We start from the raw sequence: 12653 nt of genomic DNA, 5'->3' as shown, positions 1-12653 counted from the left end.
AAGGAACTGTAAAATTGTTTCAGAGTTTCTTCCTCCTCAGTCCAGATCATAAAAATGTCATTGATGTACCGGTAGTATTTTAGGGGTGTGGGCTGGTATGTATTCAGAAGTGTCTCTTCCAGCTCAGCCATAAAGAGGTTGGCATATTGGGGTGCTGTCCTGGTGCCCATCGCAGTGCCCATTATTTGTAGATAGATGTCATTGTTAAAGCGGAAATAGTTGTGAGTTAGAATAAATTTGATTAATTCTGTGATAGTTTCTGGTGTGTATTGATGGTCCAGTGTGGATGTTTTTAGGAATTTCTCATATGCAGCTATGCCATCTGCATGGGGAATGTTGCTGTATAGTGATTCTACATCCATTGTGACCAGAAAGGTACCTGGTGGTAACTGCTTGATGTTTTTCAATTTATTCAGAAAGTCTGTGGTGTCTTGTATGAAGCTGTTTGTCTTGTGCACGAAAGGTTTCAGAATCCCCTCTATAAGTCCAGATATTTCCTCCATGAATGTGCCAATACCAGATATGATTGGTCTGCCAGGGTTTCCAGGTTTGTGGATTTTGGGTAGCATGTAGAATGTGCCCACAGAAGGATGGTTAGGTATGAGTTTCTTAAAATGCAGCTGCTCTTGTTTTGGGAATGTTTTGATAAGGTCTTTCAGCTGTTTTGTATAATCCTGTGTGGGGTCCTCATGTAGTTTCCTGTAGTATGGCATGAAATCAGTCTGAAATCCAGTCTCAGGTGGGAGGACATTCCAGATCAAAACTGCCTGATAATAAGAATTTGTGAAAATATTTTTTATGCCTAATTCCCTTTGCATCAGGAAAGTGATATTTATTTCAGGGGTCAAAGTATAAATCAAAATAATGAAAAACAGCATGGACTTGATTTTATAACAGGACACCAATGTGAAAAGTTCACAAAGGACCTGTTTTATAAAGGCAAAATAGGTGTTATGCATCTTTATAAAGTAGGCTCCCCAACCCATCCCCAATAGTACACAAGTGCTGACACACAAGTTTATACATGCACACGCATATTTTATAAACTGTGCATATACATTGCCATGCTACATCTGTTCCATCCAAACTACATTCCTCAGAATGTGTACATGCAGATCACATAAAAGTAAACACACTGTTTCTTTGCATGTACATTGTACTTGTGTATGTTGTCATGCAATGTGATAAAAGTCTTTTTCCATGTATAAAACAGGCTTTACATGTGGACAGGGCTTCACGAAATTACCCACATGAGCACAATTTGTCCATTTGTAAGCAACTGTAAAATGTTCTCCAAATAATGATGGCTACAAAATAGAACCTGAAGTGGTGTTAAATTGAGAAAAGTACTAAAAAATAAAAGAAACATCATGCAGTCAACATTTTCTGAATGCTGTACGGACATTTGCAGCTGCATTCTACTGATGAGCCTGCTACAGTCACCCCATGGTTGGAATTGCCTTGGATGAGCAGAGCTTACAGGAATCCCACAGGATCTGCTCACCCCATGAAGATCAAGACAAATCACAGTACCCCTTGTAGCAAGAGTGTAGGTGACAGACTCATTCACCCACTACCATACAAATTTTAAACCTGTTAAAAAAGCTGCTATGCCAAAACACATTTGAGAACAATTTACATTTGCAGACAAAATAAAATGCTATCATTTTATATTTTTGATTTGAATGAATCTCATTAATCAGCTCAGTGAACAACTACTATAATAACCATTCATGCAGCACTCAGAGGAGGTTACACAGAGCATGGGTCTGTTCTCATTGGGATAGGCAGAATGAAGCAGAATAAGTCAATGGTTGGCGGTAAGGTCTCAGACCCAAAATGGACGCGCACCAATTTTTATTTTGCTACATGTCCATTTTTGACAAAATATTTTAAAAAGGCCTTTTATATAGGGGTGCTAAAATATGGATTGGAACGCGCCCAAAGCCTGCACCTACATTACGGCAAGCTATTTTTCAGCACACCTTAGTAAAAGGACCTTTTAGTGTCCAGACTGCAAAATCCTGACTAGCAGGTTGTGTTCCCTGCCTACCAACAGATGGAGGTAGAGAAACTGACAGTGACTTCACTGGTATAAGAGCTGGTGTTCTCTGGAAAACTTCAGTATTTTCTCCAAGGAGGTTGGATGAAAACAGGAGATGGGATGATGTCAAAAAGTTGAAGCCAATTAGGCTATTCTCTCTTTCCCCTATCCCACATAGCCATCATCCCCATACACTCAAAACAAAGCAAAATAACGTATGAGCTGCTACATCCATGTTGTCGTTCTTTATTGCTGGTAGCATGTTTATTTAATCCCACTTATATTTCAAACATGCCGGCTTGTGCAGCATACGGATGTACACAGAGGAAGTATAATAAAGGAATAACTTTTCATAGGTAGAGTAGTAATTTGTTATAAATCGTAATCAGTGTGTCATTTGGAGGAGCTGGTTATAGGGACACCCTAGCACATGTTATATTCATGCAGAGATTTTTTTTCTCCTGGTAAAGGGCCACTAAAACAGACATCATGTTATGAGAATCAGGTGCTCAACATTTAGGACCCAGTTCACTAAGCTGCACTATAGGCATGCTAGCGTTTTTAGCATGCATTAAATGCTAGAGACACCCCTTGGAATATATGGGTGTCTCTAGCATTTAGCACATGCTAATTTTTAGCACGCACTAAAAGCACTAGCACACAGTAAACAGAGGCCTTAGAGCTTCTATCTGTCTATCTGGTCTGTACCCTGAAGAGGACAGGTACAAATCAAAGTAGGGTATACACAAAAAGTAGCACATAGGAGTTTCTCTTTTTGGGCAGACTGGATGGACCGTGCAGGTCTTTTTCTGCCGTCATCTACTATGTTACTATGTCTGTCTATCTATCTATCTATCTATCTATCTATCTATCTATCTATCTATGACATTTATATCCCACATCAAACATGAATTAGGTTAAAACCTGGGAGCATTTAAAACATATTTTCCCTGTGCCTAGATCAAAGGAGAAATATGGTTTGTGGGAACTTGCTCTTTTTGTTTTATGGAATGCAGTGGTATATTATAAAAATGTACTTAATATTGTTTGTTACTACTATTTATAAGAAAGATATTGAATAATGTATATTGATGCATCCTGGGAATAATGATAGCTAAGGGATAGCAGCAGTAGAAGAGTTGGAGCTGAATGACATTTATGTTGTCCAAATTGTGATGCTTAGCTTGATGGGTTTTCTTTGTTATAAGACCAGAGTAAATCATTTCTTAGCTTCTTGCTTAAAATCAAGGCGGAACAAATCTGGCGGAGGGGAAATGAGTCAACATGAGTTCAGCAAACAAAATCTAGCCTTAAACCTTTTAGCTGGTTGATATTCAGCAGAGGTTAATCAAGTTGACTTCAAGCTTCCTAATATGATTTGATAACAGCATTGTATCAGTTATTACCAAAATGCAAACATAATTATAATGTTAATTATATGACCGTGTCTGTCTTTGATGGTAATTAGGCTAACTCAGTGGTTCCTGGAGGCACCCCAGGCAGTCAGGTTTTCATGATAGCCACAATGAATATTCATGAGAGGATATCCTGAAAACCTGACTTCCTGGGGTACCTCCAGGACCAGGTTTGGAAACCACTGGGCTAACCCATTCATACAATAGTAGCCGCAGTCCATAATTTGGTAATTGTCACATTTTCTTTTGGGTTGATGTAGTTGGACGAGGTGCCGAATATAGGATGGTGTTAGGCCATAGAGACTTTTAAAGATCATTGTTAATAGCTTGAATTCTATTCTTGCTTTAATGGGTAGCCAGTGTAGTTTGATGAGAAATGGTGTAGCAAGATCAGACCAGCGACCTCCTATTAATTTAGCTGCTGCATTTTTGACTGTTTGCAGATGTTTCAGTGATTTGTCTGGTAGTCCTAAATAGACTATATTGCAATAGTTGTCCTGTAAGAACCATAGCCTGTACTATAATGCAGAAATGGGTTTGGTCAAGTAAATCTTTCATGTGCCAGAGAAGTTTTAATTTGAAGAAGTTTTTACGTATCAGATTTGTTTATTTGTGAGGACATATCAAGGTATGAGTCTATCCATACTCTTTTAAGAGTTTGATTTTGTTTTTCAGTGGGATTGTTGTTTCTGCCAGTTTAGGGTATGTGTCTGGTTGTCTTGCTGTCTTGCTTCCCTCCCATAGGGGCCCTTTTACTAAGCCGCATAAGCGTCTACATGCACCCAACATGTGCCAAAATGGAGTTACTGCCCAGCTACCGTGTGGCTCTTGCGGTAATTTCATTTTGGCGTGCGTCTGATACACGCGCCAAGTGGCATTTGACACACATGGGTCATTATCGCCCAGTTACTGCGTGAGACTTTACCACTAGGTCAATGGCTGGAGGTAAGGTCACAGACCCAAAATGGACGTGTGGCAATTTTGATTTTGCTGCACATCCATTTTCGGCAAAAATTTAAAAAAGTCCTTTTTTACAGGCATGCTGAAAAATGGATCAGCATGCTCCCAAAACTTGCACCTACACTACCGCAAGCCATTTTTCAGCGCACCTTAGTAAAAGGACCCTACTCTATGTTGGTTTTATCAGGGTTAATTTTCAGATTCAGGGCACAAAACCATTCATAAAGTGTTGTGAAGGCTTCTTTCATTTGTGAATATATTGATGATGGGTTTGTTCCTGGGAATAGAAGGATATTGTCGTCTGCATAGGTGTAATATTTGATTTTGTAAAGAGTTAACATTTTTCTTATGTCTCTGAGATAGAAGTTGAAGAGATGGAGGAGAGTGGGGAGTGTTGCGGAACACCATGTTTCATGGGCCAAGTCAATTGTTGCCATTTGACTTGAATAGATCTGTGTGTTAGAAATTCTGAGAGCCATCATCCAAATAGCTAACCAGGCAAAGTTAGGACTGCTGTTTCAGTCTTACATGCCTGAATAGCTATGCGGGCACTGGCACTGAATATTGCTGGCACCTGTATAACTGCTGGCTCCTACCTGACTCTGCCCCCTAATGCCCCTCTTCTCCCTGGAATGAGAAAGGCTGGTTAGTGCCATTATACGGCGGCACTGCCCAGGTAAATGCCACTGAATATCGGTGGCAAGTCCCTCCAGAGTGCTAACCACTTAAATTGCTTTGAATATCAGACTCTTCATTTCATTTGTGAAAAAAAAAGTTGCTAAAGTTGGGTTCATGACGTTTCTTGAAGACCATCCCATGCTCCGCTCCTGTATACATCCCCTTTGCAAACACCAACTCTTTAAGTTAAGTGGGTATTTACAGAATAAAGCATAGGCACCCTGCTATTACTTATGTGTGTATGTGCCCAGATAGTATTTACATGGGTAATTCACACTTACCATATATACTCGAATATATACCCATCCTAATATAAACGAAGAAAAACTGTTTTCCCCTATAAAAGGGGGGAGGAGAACTGTTAACTGAAATAACCCCCCCGCCCCCCCCCCCCCCCCCCGTTTACTAAGCCACGCTAGCTGCTGCCGTGCTCTAATACCGACACAGCCCATTCACTTTGAATTGTCTGTTTTGGCATTGCCACACTGTAGCCGCTAGGGTGGCTTAGTAAACAGGGAGGCAAGTGTTTATATTCCAGCATTTCTCTCTTTCATCCTCCCCTGTGGTTTCTGGCATTTTTCTGCTTTCCCTCTCCCACTTTGTGTCCAACATTTCTCCTCTCATCTCATTCTCCCATGGTGAACGCTTCTCTCCTTACCTCCCACTCCCAGCTGACATAAAATCATTGCACTCAGCCGGTGTGGGGCCTTGAGCTTCTGCCCTTTCCAAAACTCCAGTTTGAGCAGGAAGTTTCAGAGAGGGCGAGAGCCAGCAGGCCTTGAGCGTGCGCAGATGCTCAAAGCCCCACCTCAGCCAAACATGATGATTTTTGTGTCAGCATCAGCCATCTGTGTACAGAGCCATACAGAAAAATAATGTAAATTGCAGCAGGGTTGTTGTCTCATTTTAAGTTTATTTTTACCCCACACTTTCCCACTCATGGCAGGCTCAATGCGGCTTAGGTACTTATTTGTACCTGGGGCAATGGAGGGTTAAGTGACTTGCCCAGAGTCACAAGGAGCTCTGTGCCTGCAGTGGGAATCAAACCCAGTTCCCCAGGACCAAAGTTCACCACTCTAACCACTAGGCCACTCCTCCACTCAGTTCGCAGATCAGTTAGGGTAACTGAGTTGGTGATGGAGAGGGCAGTCAAACCAGAGTGAATTGCTTTTACATCTCTGTGCTCTGAAGTGTCCCTCGTTGTTGTACTCATAGACTGCCTTACTACAGCAATTCTTTTTTGTTTCTTTTGGTACTTAATGTTTAACTCCCTTGACACTGATAGACAAAATGTCACTGGAAACCAAACATTCTACTATACTTAAGTATTTGAAGATTCTTGTACCAACTGATCATTTGGTGACCTTTTCCTGAGGGGGAAAAATATCATTTCTGCATTCAGTCAAGCACCCACATGTTACAAAGAAAGTGGAGATAGTCTACTAAAGACTATAGAAAGATTGCTCTGTTATTAGAAGGCTTTGGATTTTTTCCAGTTTTGCATGTAAAATTTCTCTCGCATTCTGAATAAACAATAATTAAACTCAATGTACACAGACAATAAAACATCTTTAATTTGGTTAGCTCGGTTGATCACAACAAAGCCTTGGAAGGTTTTTTTTTTCCTTCCACGGAGTTCTGCATCTGCAGTTCCCTTCAGATGGTAAGGACCTTCAGTACTTTTCAGTCTGTGTTTCCATTCTCAGTTGCTTAAAATCTAGAGAGATTTACAGTACTGAGGGGGTCTTTTACAAAGGCGCACTAGTGTTTTTAGTACGTGCTAAATGCTAGAGATGCCCATAGAAATATATGGGCATTTCTAGTGTTTAGCAAACGCTTATTTTTAGCGTGCCCTAAAAACGCTAGTGCGCATTTGTAAAAGGACCCCTGTGCAGCAGCTATGCTGTCTGTAAACTTCTTTCCCTGTGTCTGTGCTATAAATTCTATATGTAAGAAACCCTTTATGCAACAGAATGTAACTAATGCAACCTCAAGTGTTTTTACAGTGATAGTAATATAACAGACTAGGGCAGATACCAGCAAACAAAAGCAGCTTTCTCATCACATCACATTTATATTAAATAGGAAGGAGCAAAACCCTGTTAGTAGATAAAATGTAAGACACTTATCCTATCACCCTAAACTTTGGGATCCAAAATATTGTATCAAAAGAATAAAATTCATGAATCAATATTTCAACTTTGCGCTCAACAGTTGGTTTTAAATGCTGGCTGCATTGTTTAAATTGTTCATGGATATTCAGCGCCACTGTCCAGATAGCAGGCAGCAATGAATATCTAATTACTGTGGCAAGTACAACTGCTGTCCAGATAGTTACTTACTCAGATAAAGTTAGAACTAATTTTCTGTCCTATTTTTTTTTTATCCAGGATTGTGGTTTGGAAAGCGGTCTAAATATGACAGCTTTGTGGATAGTTTTCAGCTGTGCCCTTGCTCTACCAATACATCACTCCAGGAGTATCCAGATAGTGCTGCTGGATATTCATGACCAGCACAGGCGAAGTCATTTATCCGAATAATAGTGGCTATTTTCTGGATAAATGGCTTTGAATAGTAACATCAATTTTTAGGTTCTACTTGTATACTACACTCTCCATTCAAATTGGGAATTTGGGGGCCCTTTTTCTAAGGTGCCTAGGCTCCTAATCGCGTCCAAAACACGTCAGTTTGGAACTACCGCCCGGCTACCGAGAGCCCCAAGCAGTGATTCCATTTTTGACATGCATCCGATACGTGCAGCAGAAAACATTTCTTTATTTTCTACCGCATTGGTTCTAACCTTGTGATAATTGGCAGCGTACACACGCTGACGATTACCGCCCAGTTAACGTGTGAGATCTTGCCGCTAAGTCAATGGGTGGCGGTACGGTCTCAGGCCCAAAATGGACGTGCGCCAATTTTTATTTAGCTGCACGTCCATTTTCAGCCCCCAAAAAGGCCTTTTTTTACAGGTGCACTGAAAAATGGACCTGCGCACATCCAATACATACGTCTACAACAGCGCAGGCCATTTTTCAGCGCACCTTAGTAAAAGGACCGCATGATTCTTTGCTGTGACTCCTTGTGTCAGATATTAGTTCTAAATGTCAATGTGGCTTACAAATAAAAACACCAAAATGCAAATACTGGATAAAGAACATCATCCAATGAAAGTATATCATAGCAATAAAGTCTCAAGATTATGATTATGTCATAACCACACTCTGTAAGCCACTTTGAGCCTACAAATAGGTGGGAAAAGGTGGGATACAAATGCAATAAATAAAAGATAGCATCAAAAACTTCTGAAATAGAAAGGACTTTAACATTTTCCTAAATATGCCGTAATTATGAGAGATTCATATCTCCATAGGTAGAATGTTCCCCTACAACTGGGAAAATGGAGAGTGAGAAGTTTCCTAGACTGTGTGGCTGCAATCCTATTTGGCAAGTTTATTAGACCTTGCATATAGCCATGTGCAATATCATACATTCTTTGAAATATAACACACACAAAGGTTAAAAACTGAGCATGCCTCAACTGATAACCAATGCAATCTTACCAACAAAGGTGAAGCCCTTTCAAATTTGGATACTGTATAGTAGATCAAATGAGCAGCATTACATTGAACCGTCTGGAGTTTTATCAGCAAGGTTTTCTCACAACCGCTATACATAATATTGCAGTAGTCTAAGGGCTCTGTTTACTAAGGTGTGCTAGCATTTTTAGTCCACGCTAAAATTAGAGACACCCATAGGAATATATATGCCTACAGCGCAGCTTAGTAAACAGGGCCCTAAATTAGTAAGTACCAGAGATGGGCTTCTGTTGAAAAGCAGTTTCTTATCTGTCTCAGTGTCCACAAGGTTCTAAAAACCTTAGTTACCACAGCAGAAACCTGAGAATTAAAGGTAAAATGATTATCCAATACAACTCCTAATATTTTAAAGATAATATTCAAGATGTAGGTCAGTTGTAAAGCTGTGATCAGAAACTGATTGAAATGGGCTGCTAACAATCAAAAAATTTGGTTTTATCTCTATTGTTTGTTTGAATGCCATAGCCCATTCTTCCAAAATATCAAGACCACATTTTATATCCCTTAAAATATAATTAATGTTATTATGAAATGGAATATATCGGCATAAACTTTTCCTCAGTGGAGCCATGATGATATTAAACAAAACTGGGGAAATGGGCGAGCCCTGCGGTACACCACATTCAAATCTCCATTCAGAAGACAAAGACCCTGATGACTTCACCCTATAGGATCTACTGCCCAAAAAACCCTGAAGCCCCCGATAAACCTACCATATCCACATGATAAGAAGCTGTAGTAAAATGCTGTGGTCCACTATATCAAACACCTGGACATGTCAAACTGTATAATAATCACTTTATTGCCCAAAGTAACTGCCTTCCTCAATTCCAACACAACACCAATGTGTCCAACACGGTCCCTGTACTATATTTAAGTTTAAAGCCTGATTGTGACTCATGAAGTATATTATGAATATCAAAGGTAATAAATAAAAATAAAAGAAAAACAAAGAAAATAAAATAAGATGTTACCTTTTTTATTGGACTAACAATCCATTTTTTGATGAGCTTTCGAAGGTAACCCTTCTTCAGATCAGAAATTGAGAAATGAGCAAATGATGACATATATCAGAATATATGTGTGAAACATGAAAGCATGCCAATGACAGTCTCATTGGGGAAGATATGCGTGGGAGGGGAGGGGGTGAGAAACAGGGAAAGATGGATGGGGTGATCAGAGAGTGGCAAAGCAGTATAATGTTATGGTTTATAATGTCATAGGAAACCCAGATCTTTGTTAAGTCCTGTCTTGTGGGTTCCAAAATATTTCATCATTTTAACTTCAAAGGTTTTATGTTCCTGGATAAGTACATAAGTACATAAGTAATGCCATACTGGGAAAAGACCAAGGGTCCATCGAGCCCAGCATCCTGTCCACGACAGCGGCCAATCCAGGCCAAGGGCACCTGGCAAGCTTCCCAAACGTACAAACATTCTATACATGTTATTCCTGGAATTTTGGAGTTTTCCAAGTCCGTTTAGTAGCGGTTTATGGACTTGTCCTTTAGGAAACCGTCCAACCCCTTTTTAAACTCTGCTAAGCTAACCGCCTTCACCACTTTCTCCGGCAACGAATTCCAGAGTTTAATTACACGTTGGGTGAAGAAAAAGTTTCTCCGATTTGTTTTAAATTTACTACACTGTAGTTTCATCGCATGCCCCCTAGTCCTAGTATTTTTGGAAAGCGTGAACAGACGCTTCACATCCACCTGTTCCACTCCACTCATTATTTTATATACCTCTATCATGTCTCCCCTCAGCCGTCTCTTCTCCAAGCTGTATAGCCCTAGCCTCCTTAGTCTTTCTTCATAGGGAAGTCGTCCCATCCCCGCTATCATTTTAGTCGCCCTTCGCTGCACCTTTTCCAATTCTACTATATCCTTCTTGAGATGCGGCGACCAGAATTGAACACAATACTCTAGGTGCGGTCGCACCATGGAGCGATACAACGGCATTATAACATCCTCACACCTGTTTTCCATACCTTTCCTGATAATACCCAACATTCTATTCACTTTCTTAGCCGCAGCAGCACACTGAGCAGAAGGTTTCAGTGTGTTATCGACGACGACACCCAGATCCCTTTCTTGGTCCGTAACTCCTAACGTGGAACCTTGCATGACGTAGCTATAATTCGGGTTCTTTTTTCCCACATGCATCACCTTGCACTTGCTCACATTAAACATCATCTGCCATTTAGCCGCCCAGTCTCCCAGTCTCGTAAGGTCCTCTTGTAATTTTTCACAATCCTGTCGCGAGTTAACGACTTTGAATAACTTTGTGTCATCAGCAAATTTAATTACCTCACTAGTTACTCCCATCTCTAAATCATTTATAAATATATTAAAAAGCAGCGGTCCTAGCACAGACCCCTGAGGAACCCCACTAACTACCCTTCTCCATTGTGAATACTGCCCATTTAACCCCACTCTCTGTTTCCTATCCTTCAACCAGTTTTTAATCCACAATAGGACATTTCTTCCTATCCCATGACCCTCCAATTTCCTCTGTAGCCTTTCATGAGGTACCTTGTCAAACGCCTTTTGAAAATCCAGATACACAATATCAACCGACTCCCCTTTGTCCACATGTTTGTTCACTCCTTCAAAGAATTGAAGTAAATTGGTCAGGCAAGATTTCCCCACACAAAAGCCATGCTGACTTGGTCTCAGTAATCCATGTCCTCGGATGTGCTCTGTAATTTTGTTTTTGATAATAGCCTCTACCATTTTCCCCGGCACCGACGTCAGACTCACCGGTCTATAATTTCCCAGATCTCCCCTGGAGCCTTTTTAAAAAATGGGCGTTACATTGGCCACCCTCCAATCTTCCGGTACCACGCTCGATTTTAAGGATAAGTTGCATATCACTAGCAGTAGCTCCGCAAGCTCGTTTTTCAGTTCTATCAGTACTCTAGGATGAATACCATCCGGTCCAGGAGATTTGCTACTCTTCAGTTTGCCGAACTGCCCCATTACGTCCTCCAGGTTTACCATGAAGTCAGTAAGTTTCTCCGACTCGTCCGCTTGAAATACCATTTCCGACACCGGTATCCCACCCAAATCTTCCTCGGTGAAGACCGAAGCAAAGAATTCATTCAGTCTCTCCGCTACGTCTTTGTCTTCCTTGATCGCCCCTTTTACCCCTCGGTCATCCAGCGGCCCAACCGATTCTTTTGCCGGCTTCCTGCTTTTAATATACCGAAAAAATTTTTTACTATGTTTTTTTGCCTCTAATGCTATCTTTTTTTCATACTCCCTCTTGGCCTTCTTAATCTGCGCCTTGCATTTGCTTTGACACTCCTTATGCTGTTTCTTGTTATTTTCAGACGGTTCCTTGAAATTTCTTTTTAGTATTCTTACCATAAAGTCATTAGTGCAGTGCTGTGTTCTAGCAAAATGCTGTCCTACAGAGGTGTCACCCTGGTTAGCACTATAGTGTTTGATGTGGTTTCTGTGTAGATTCGATCTTGTCTTAAGAATTTGGCTGTGTCTCTATAGCATCCTTTTTCACATTATTTGCATTGAATAATATACACTACATTTGAAAAAGAGCATATGTAGGGTCTCCATGTGTGCTGAATGTAGGAAAGCATTTTGCCATTCCTTTTACTAAACAGATCATTTTGGATAGACATAATTGTCCGTCCAAAATATATGCGGTTAGTGGCTGAGCACTTAAAAAAATGCTTATAAAAAAATGCTTATGCCATCAACACCCAGTACTTTTGAATATCAACTCTGGATGGCTAAAAGGGAATTAGAGATATTAAACAGTAGCTGACTTGTTGATTTGCTTTCTAACTTATTTTCTATACATTCCTAATGGACTTATTAAATAATAATATTTTTCTCACAGGTCCAGGATAAGGAAAATTTCTTTTTGAAAAACGCACACTAGAGTGGATGGGAGGAAATCATATGCAGTTAGAAGACAATTTCCAGAGGGACTTGGA

At 40.4% G+C, this 12653-nt stretch overlaps 1 protein-coding gene across 1 annotated transcript in view; it reads left to right on the top strand.

Annotated features, from left to right (window-relative positions):
* GABBR2 (gamma-aminobutyric acid type B receptor subunit 2) overlaps window positions 1-12653 on the top strand; it is a 1273589-nt gene that overhangs the window by 218766 nt on the left and 1042170 nt on the right. The gene's annotated exons all lie outside the window — the stretch shown is intronic.

This window comes from Microcaecilia unicolor, chromosome 1 (assembly GCF_901765095.1).
Source record: "Microcaecilia unicolor chromosome 1, aMicUni1.1, whole genome shotgun sequence".
NCBI lineage: Eukaryota > Metazoa > Chordata > Amphibia > Gymnophiona > Siphonopidae > Microcaecilia > Microcaecilia unicolor.
Note: the sequence above shows the minus strand (reverse complement) of the source record. Positions and strands in the feature narration are given on the sequence as shown.